This window comes from Salvia splendens, chromosome 22 (assembly GCF_004379255.2).
Source record: "Salvia splendens isolate huo1 chromosome 22, SspV2, whole genome shotgun sequence".
Classification (NCBI taxonomy): domain Eukaryota; kingdom Viridiplantae; phylum Streptophyta; class Magnoliopsida; order Lamiales; family Lamiaceae; genus Salvia; species Salvia splendens.
The window spans coordinates 11,837,347-11,846,582 of record NC_056053.1 but is presented as its reverse complement, the minus strand read 5'-3'; the positions used below and the strand labels follow the sequence as shown (position 1 = coordinate 11,846,582).

General features: G+C 37.8%; 1 pseudogene; it reads right to left on the bottom strand.

The window, feature by feature from the left end:
• Positions 1–7,996: 7,996 nt before the first annotated feature.
• Positions 7,997–8,899, bottom strand: LOC121786271 (annotated as a pseudogene).
• Between the last annotated feature and the right edge of the window lie 337 nt (positions 8,900–9,236).

The following is a 9,236-nucleotide window of genomic DNA, read 5'->3' as shown; positions in this document are numbered from 1 at the left end:
ATCTAGAATAATCCTAAAAGGATTTAGATAGATTCCATTCTATGTAGATAAATCCTAAATTAATTTGGATAGTCATTATCCAAATAAATCGTATCAAATCCGAAATTCCTATTTTGGATAAGATAAGGAATTAATTATTTAATTAAATCTCCCTAGATTTATTAAATAATTTCAATAATTATCCAGTGAGATTAATTATCATATTATTAAATGGATTTATCTGTTTATTTGGTGATTATCTGTTTTAAGTGGATTGTCTGCCTCATCTACTTATGTGATAATTATGCAAAAACCATGTTTAAAATGACTAAGCGATAATTACAACAGTGAGTTGTATATGGTCTCCATAAATTGGTCTATATATGAAGCAGTTTCTAATATTATCGCGGCCCACCTTAGTGGGAGCAATAATCCTACGAAATAGCAAGTTCATAAGATTAGACTTCTTAATGATAAATTGTTTAAACTGGAAGCATGTTTCTAATATTATCGCGACCCACCCTAGTGGGAGCCATAATCCTATGAAATTGCAAGTTCATGTGTTTAAACATATTTATAAGATAGCTATGGAATTTTGTTAGTGGCGTGCGACCTTCCCTAGAAAGAGTATCAAAACAGAAACGAAATTCCTAGATGCTAATATTTATGGTTAAAGCTTAGGCAATATTTGGCGGCCATGCCATCTTAGTGGTCTCTGGACTATTCGTCGGTATTGTGACTAGGAAATTGTTGGAATCCGAATCTGTATGACCTCCCTAGAGGCGTACTTATTTTAGTTTTGACAGTTGCCAGATACATACATTGTTTTGTGGTTGTTTGCAATTATGTATCAAGCATAGTATGTGATAAATAGTTTTATTTCTTCTCAGTTAAATTCTTAATAATGTCTAAAAACCTTAAAGAAATCAAACTCAAAGGCCAAAATTATGTAGACTGGAAATATTAAATGGATAAGATTCTCATTGCTGAAAACTTAAAGTTTGTACTCACTAATTCATGTTCTCCATTTCCTCGACAAAATTCTACAAAGAAAGTTTGAGAATGCATTTTATGCATGTACTCGATAAGTTCTTTGAGGAAGAAGGTCAAACTACTTTCTTTTAAGTAGTGAGACAAGACTTGGTTTATACCGATGATAAAGGAATATCCAATGAGGACGTTGTCCAGATTCTATTGGAACATCCAAAAGAGATAGAAAGTTTGGATGAATCTTCTGATTCAGTTACTCAAATAGTTTCTACACTCAGTTCATCGCCAAATGTAATAGGACGTGATTATATGAAGGTTGTTACTGAAAAGTTAGAAACCTTTGGCATTATATTCACTTTATTACTATTGGAGGAAGATAACATGATACTTGACAAATTCATTAAGGTTGTATCTTTCCTATGTCTTAGTTTAATCGAACAGAAGACTAGCAATGGAAAGAGGAAAGAGCTGAATTGTCATCAATGCCTGCTGAAAGCAAGAAAGGCAAGAAAAATTTGGTGAAAAGGCAAAGAGAAGATGCATTGTAAGTCGGATTGACCTCTTATATAGAAGGACAATGGCTTAGATAACAATGCAACTTCTAAAGGAGAGATCTACATCCAGTTGGGCAGTTGTTGCACTGGGAGCTATTTATTTATGCTCACTTTATTGTTTTGTTTTGATGTTAGAGATTTTGTTTTATTGGTACAATCTTGTTTAGAATGAATTTATATTCAGTTTCTAAACTCATTTATGATTCTACGATGTTCAATTTCATTTTATAATGCTTGCATTATTGAGAAATGTGGATCGAATATCTATCATAGTACCATAGAAAAACAAATTATACGTCATAGTATCTAAACAATATAATTGCAAAAGGATTGAGTTTAACACGACAGATCAACTTCTTAAACAATGAATGATAAAGTATTTATTGTACTTAAACATAAGGCCAAGAAAATACTTAGTAATTGTTCAAACTAATTTTGTCTAACTCAACGGACTATCAAGATTTTAACAACTTGTTTGTTAAATAGCTTAAAGGTCGAGTAAGTCTGGTTGATGCACTATAAGTTAGAATCCTTTGGTGGTTCAAGGGATTCAGAATACTTATAGAGATGCAACATAGAAAGACTAGTAAGTCTCAATGGTTTACACCATAGGAGACGAGCAAATGAGTTAAGATCAGTAGTGGGAGTTAAATACTAGTTGACTACTCCAAGCATTCTTCTAAAGAATGGGATAGTCATATAAGAAGATATCGAAGTCTTTCGAAGACAAGTTCGATAAGTGAACAGTTTTACTCAATAACACCTTATCATTGATGGGATATACGTTGGAAACAATGAGTTATACCTTAAAGAAACTACCATAACATCAGTACCTTCTACAACACGCGAGTTGTGGACTAGATGCAAGTCTAGTCCAGCACATCACAAGGTGTGGAGTTATTCCAACACATGTTTTGGAAAAGGTATCCAAGTAATTGGAGTTGTGTACTGAGGTATGTTTTAAGGTTGTCCCAAATGATAGAAAAGGTACAGGTTCAATAATCTTCACGGCAAGATATGTGTTTGTTTACACGAATACTAGATTCTTTGATGAAGATTATGAGGAGAACTACAAGCCTAACAAACATGATAATTCTCAAGATAATGAGAATATCTATTTTCCATCTTAACCAATAAGTCATACCATTAGAAACTTATGCACTAAGAAAATCAACGTTTGTACCTAAGATTGTAAGAGTCGTGTCGTAGTGGGAGCGTTCTTTGCGAACATAATAAGTTCATAGGTCTAAAAGAGTCTTAAGACTCAGTCTTAGATCAACTTGAATATAATCCATGTAACTACAAGGACGCAATGACTTATTCGGATAATCATTCTTGATAAGATGATAGATTCTGAATAACAATCTTAAATAGACAAGAATGTTTGCAAGACTTGCGATACTACCCATAGACTATTTCAGTCAGTGGGAGCTAGTGGACCTGCAAGTGTAAGCATGGATCTCAAAAGGCTAGAATAATGGCAAAGGCTTATACCCAGAGAGAATTATATTCTTGCCTGCCATTTTTACCTAAGTCGATTTGTATATTGTCTATTGTAGCCTACATAAATTAGGATGTATGTACTATGATTGTCAAGACAATTTTCTTTAAGTAGAAGTCTTGAGGAGTTCATCTGCATGGAACATCTTAATGGTTATGTAATACAGGGCAAGAAAGTTGAAAGTGCACTATATTTGGTATTCTTGGTACTCTACGATGATGACATCTATAAAAGTTGATAAACAACTAAGAGGGTTATCTAGCGTGGAAACTGGTCGTCTATCCAGTTTAAGGATGATGGATTTAAGATAATCTAGTTACATTCTAAGCATATGTGTCATTAGATTGCTAGAAAAAGAATGTATGTTTTCTTAAAGAATCCTACATCTACACAATACTTAGACACTTTAGCATTGAAAATTCCAAGAAAATGTTTTTCTTTTTCTAGACGAAATTATTTTGTCTTTAGTCAAGTGTTTTTCGACATTAAATGAGATCAAGAAGAATGAGACAAGTTCCATAATTGGAAGTCTCATATATGCTATGATGTGTATTAAGTTAGGTATTAGTTTTGCCGTTGGCATAGAAGCATGATATCATTTTAACCATGGCCAAGGACATTGGATTGGGTAAAGAATATACTATAGTACTTGAAGAAGACTAAACGGTATGCTCTAGTTTACCAGACATCCATGTTATATCCTTTAGGTTACATCGACTCGATTTTATAATTGATTGATGATCGAGTTATCCTCTGACTATGTGTTAACGTTAGGAGTTGAAAACTGAGTCATGAAGGAGTGTGCTTACATCACAGACTCTATCATGAAAATTACAAGTGTGGTTTCATCAAAAACTACTAAGGTAGTTGTTAATCTCAGTAACTTCCTAATAGCTTTGACCGTGATTCCGAGTATGTGTATGAGTATTATATTTTGTTATGATTACTCTAGTCAGGTGTCTAACTCGAGGGAAACACGATCTGATCAAGCTAAGCAAGCACATAGAGATGAAGTATGAAATTAATTAAGGATTAAGTGCGCAACAAGACGTTATGGTTTCCAAGATATCATCAGAGAACAACCTGACAGAACTTTTCACAAAATGCCTATATGGCAATATGTTTTACACATGAGGTGAAAAGTACGGTAGTTCGATGTATCATGGCTTAGAGTATAAGTGGGAGAGTTTTGACAGTGGGTATACTCGAAAGCATGATTTTGAGTATAAGTGAGAGATTGTTAGAATTGGTATACTGAAAAGCATATTTCGAGCATGTTGCACGGATAGAATTGCTTGTATATAATGAACTCTACAATCCACTTTTATCCCAAGGCGAGAAGAAGTAATTTTGTCGCATTGATGTTTGCTTGTGCATTTATAAGATGCATCTCAAACATTTAAATGTATAACAAGCAAATAAGTCTAATTCTTCTGCATAGTTGACTGGTCGTGAACGACGTTCACAGAAGGTGACGCAGTCGGTCCTTTGTAGAAGAGAAATAGAATTTCACAACCTAGATAGGCTTTGGCTACCTATCGTGAAAGGTTGCAGTGTCAGTCCGCATGTTTCCTTACCTTGGGAAATAAACGACACTGGTGTGGTATAGCACTGAAGGATCAAACAGTTGAGATAAGTCTTTCTTGCTATTTACTGAAAGACGAGGTCTCGGTGATTGTTATTTCCTAATCATTATTGATATAACATTGAGCATACGATATTGATTATGCACTACTTTGATTTATCAAATGGTGCGGATTTTTCGCAATCCAAGAATCCTGATATCTTGGGTAGTGGTGATTAATGTCTAGAGGTGCTAGTATTGTTATTGCAATGAATCGTGTGCTGGGTGAGTCCAGTTTGATAATATCCTCAAGAGGTGTTCGAAAAAGGTTTTATTATTCAGAAACCCGGCCGGTTGGAATTTATTCCAGAATAATAAATAAAGAATTTGAACTAGACAACTCTTGGAAAAAGATATTAATTAATTAAAGTCAAATAGCAGACTTAAATTAATTAATGGATATTTATATCTTAAACACGGGAAATAATAAATTAAAGAGGTAAAGTCCGGATTACTCGTAATTTGGGATTGGACGGGTAGTCAATATTATTATACTATAGTGGATGATAATAATATTCTATTGGACTTGTATTAAATTGGGGCTCAATTTAATTAGTAAAAGTCCAACAGGTTTGGCCCAAGTCCAACCTCCATGGATCCCTAATCTGGCCCATCATAACTCTATATAGAGGAGACTAGATAGAAGACTAAATTAATTGATTTTACTCATAAAATTCGTGCTCCCTCTCTCCAGGGAGTGGACGAAATTTTTCAGTTTCACGGAACTGAAGTTCAGTCTTCTGCCTAATCAAGTCTTTTTCAATTCTGACAAACTTTGCCCACCCAAAGGTTAGATTCTGAGTTCGGGATACAGATTAGAAGATTCGTGGTTGAGTACGAAGAACATCACGTGGAGAAGACGCAAGCAATCGACGATTCATTGGAGAATCAGATCGGTAATTCTAAACCGTAGGAATTCATGTTTTAGGTTTTAATTCCTTTTACATGAATTATGTGCGTTCTTGGATGCAATTCCGTATTTAACATGTAGTTAATTAATCTCATAATCGGTCAAATAGATCTGTAGATCTGATTTATTTGTTTATGCATGTCTTCCGCTGTGCAAGGGGCTCCAAACCCCAGCACCCTACGGTCCGCCGCAACCTCGCCGAATGGGGTCTGTCCAGACGGGCCGCCCCACTTGTTGGGATCCGCCCCGACAACGAACCGATAACTGTTATCCACCACCGTATCGTGATCCAGATATGGTCCCGGATTCATACGTCGAGCCGCAAAACTCCTACGCCCGATATCGCCCGTGGCAGCCTCGATATCACCCTCGTCCAGCCACCAAAGCGGAGGACCCGATTAACGCAAAGTTAGACCGCTTATTGGAAGCACTTGACAAGATAGAAACTTGGTTCGATGCCACAAATCGCCGGTTTAGCAAATTCCAATCGTTACCGCAGCCCGAGCCCGATCTTGATCAGCCCAATGTTTATGCACCACTCCGAAAGATGACATATCCTCCATCAAGAAATAATGAGGCTTCTTTTGGGCCTTCGCGTTTAGTCCCCAATGAATCAACGGCTCCACCATGCCACCGCACCAAATCTGATCAAACCCCAGCGCGTCAGCCTTCATGTTGGGAACCCCCTCTAATGGCCACCCCTGCTGTAGACCAGATCCACCAACCCTACCAGCCGCCACTGCTGCTGCCGCGATCAAATCACCCGCCGCAGCCGAGTCCAGCACAGCCCTTGGAGCTGCCGCCCTACTCCACTCCAGGCCCTTTCCTGCCCTTGCAACCGCGACCGGAGACAGCTCCATTGTTGGCCTCTAATCGTCTTCCGCAAGCTGCTGTCCCGAGCTCGAGGCCAAAGGAGTGGCAAATGAATATGCAAAAGGCTGGTGAGTGGGGTTTGATAAATAAAGTTGTGCCTTGTTCTCATGATGTTGTGGGAGAAAAGAACAATGTTGAAGATAAATGGAAAGAGAATGGGATGGGACTGAAGGGTTTAGTTGAGAGTAAAGACGATGAAGATAGTGACATACTTAAGATAATCGAAATGATCACCGTGGCGTTCGATCCTGGTATAGGTGTCAGTTTCAGCAATCAAAAAGGATAATTTCTTGCTCTGCAGATAGCAAAACCGGATCTATGTGATAGCAAGAAGGAGCTTCCGCATGAAGAAGTAAACAAGTGCTTGTTTGCCACGGGGACCTTTCGCATAGAGCTACCCATGCCTGCAAACCATGTTGTCTTCAATACTGCTCCGAAATTTAATGGGGATTTGAATGTCACTGATATTACAAGCATGAATCCTCGATTACCATCGCTCGACGCCGATGCAAGGTTGATTCCTCCACGGAATAACAAACCTTGTTTGATCATTCAGGGACGTGTGGCAGAGCTTTCCATTTTAGCTTTGAATTTGAATGGCCACATCAGTCTGCCTTTGTGGATTTTTTATGGAGGTGATGAAGGGACACGCTCAGCTGCTCGGTGTGTGTTGATCCAGGAGGCGACGCCTCGCCAAGGCTTTTGCTGTCAACTCTCGTCGTTGCTTCGTGGTTTCCACCTTGAGGACAAGGCGGATTTTAACCATGGGGGAGTTGATACGATCCTCTATATCTTAGGAAATCTCAATTATTTAGTTATCTTTTATTTCCCAAATCTTTTCCATATCTTTTATTTAGTTATCTTTTATTTAGTTATCTTTCGATTCATAGTATCTTTTCATATATTATTTTCTTGTACGGTAAGTTAGGGTTTAGTATTATAAATAGGGAAGGATGTAATCATTTTATTCAATCAATTAATGAAATATTTTCTCCACCAAAGATAACGTGTGTTTTCCAATCCAAATTTTGGATTCCCTCTGCCGATCCTAATTGGAGGCCGGAGTATTCTATCAGCCGCCAAGTTATCTGCCCGACGGGAGCGACTCCCGCACACAGAAACTCTGCCATCGTCCGCCGAGCCGGTTGGCCGCCAGAAATTTATCTCCACCTCCTAGCGAAACTCGCCGCCGGTGCCTGTTAAGGGAAACACCCTTAACAACGCACTAGACATACTGACAGGATATGTGCTGCACACACACACAATACACATTCTACCAAAAAGCAAACATTATACACAAAAAATACAAGCACTTCAATCAATCACACATACAAGCTACTACACAACACACATTATACCCGAAATACACACAACACTAACACATTATATACAAAGTATAAACACAGAGCACATGTGTTATGCAAAAAATACAAAAAGCTACACAGACTATACGCACATATTATAAACTACACACTATATACAAAATACGCATATTATACACACACTCTATAAACCAAATACACACTCTACATTATACAAAAAATACAGTCAACTACACACACTGTACACCAAATAGGCTCAGATCTTATGTACTTTGATGGTAGCTTGAGTGATGGTTGAGTGAGAGAGAGTGAGATGCAAAGGATAGAAGAAAGAGAGACAAATAAATTGAGAAGAGGACGGATGGAATAGTTTGGTGGGGTCTAGACACCATATACAACACTCCCTCCCTCTCCAAGCATCCAAAAATTTCCCCAAAAATAATCCGGATCGGTCTTCTAAACAACAAGAGAAACCGTGTAATAATTGATGTGAATCCTCTTTGCCAATTATAATATGCTGCATGCTTTTTCACTGCATCAAAGACAGCCTTCACATTCTGTTGTGTCTTAGCACTACATTAAATGTAAGCAGCAGCTCCAATGGATTCCTTCAAGTCATCTCCCTGTGCTGTTGTGATGGGCACTGCTCTAAGGTGGTCCACGGAGAACTGCTTATCCTCTCGAAGATCGAGCTTTGTCCTCACAACGATTATTGGAACTCCGTGAGCATAATACCTTAATTCAGATATCCACTTCATGGAGACATTCCCGTAACTGGCCTTGCTATTAAGAGAGAAGGCGAGTATAACGACATCAGTCCCACGGTAGCTCAACGGTCTAAATCTATTGTAATCCTCTTGACCCGTAGTTTCCCACAATCCAGATTAACAGTGCTACCATCCACTACGACATTGGCACTAAAATTATCGAAAACAGTAGGGACATAATCCGTTAGAATATTGTTGCTAATGCAAGAAAGGAGCAGACATGTTTTACCTACAGCTCCATCGCTCACGGTCACTGTCACGCACTTAATAAATCTAGACGCACTCATCTCGCCGCCGGCAAATCCCCATCCAACCGGAGAGCAATTATCTCAACTCGAATTTCTTCAATCCCCCAACTACCCAACTCCAACTAGCAACCAACGAACTGCTTAATTACCATAGCAGGGGAGAAAGAGGGGTGGATATTTTCGAGCATAAATAGGGGTTCGACACAGGTTTTAATGTAAAATTGGTAACGCATACCGTATCGGAAATTAAGGTATGTCAAAATTTCATACCGATACCGTACCGAATTTCGGGTATGATAATTTTTTATACCGTTACCATACCATAATAACGGTATGCGGTATGGTAACGGTATACCGAAAAAAACCTATTTTATCCAAAATATTTATAAATGTAATATACATATAGGGATGTATATATTACATTTAAATTTTTTAAATTTTATTTAATATAATATTTATCCAAAATAT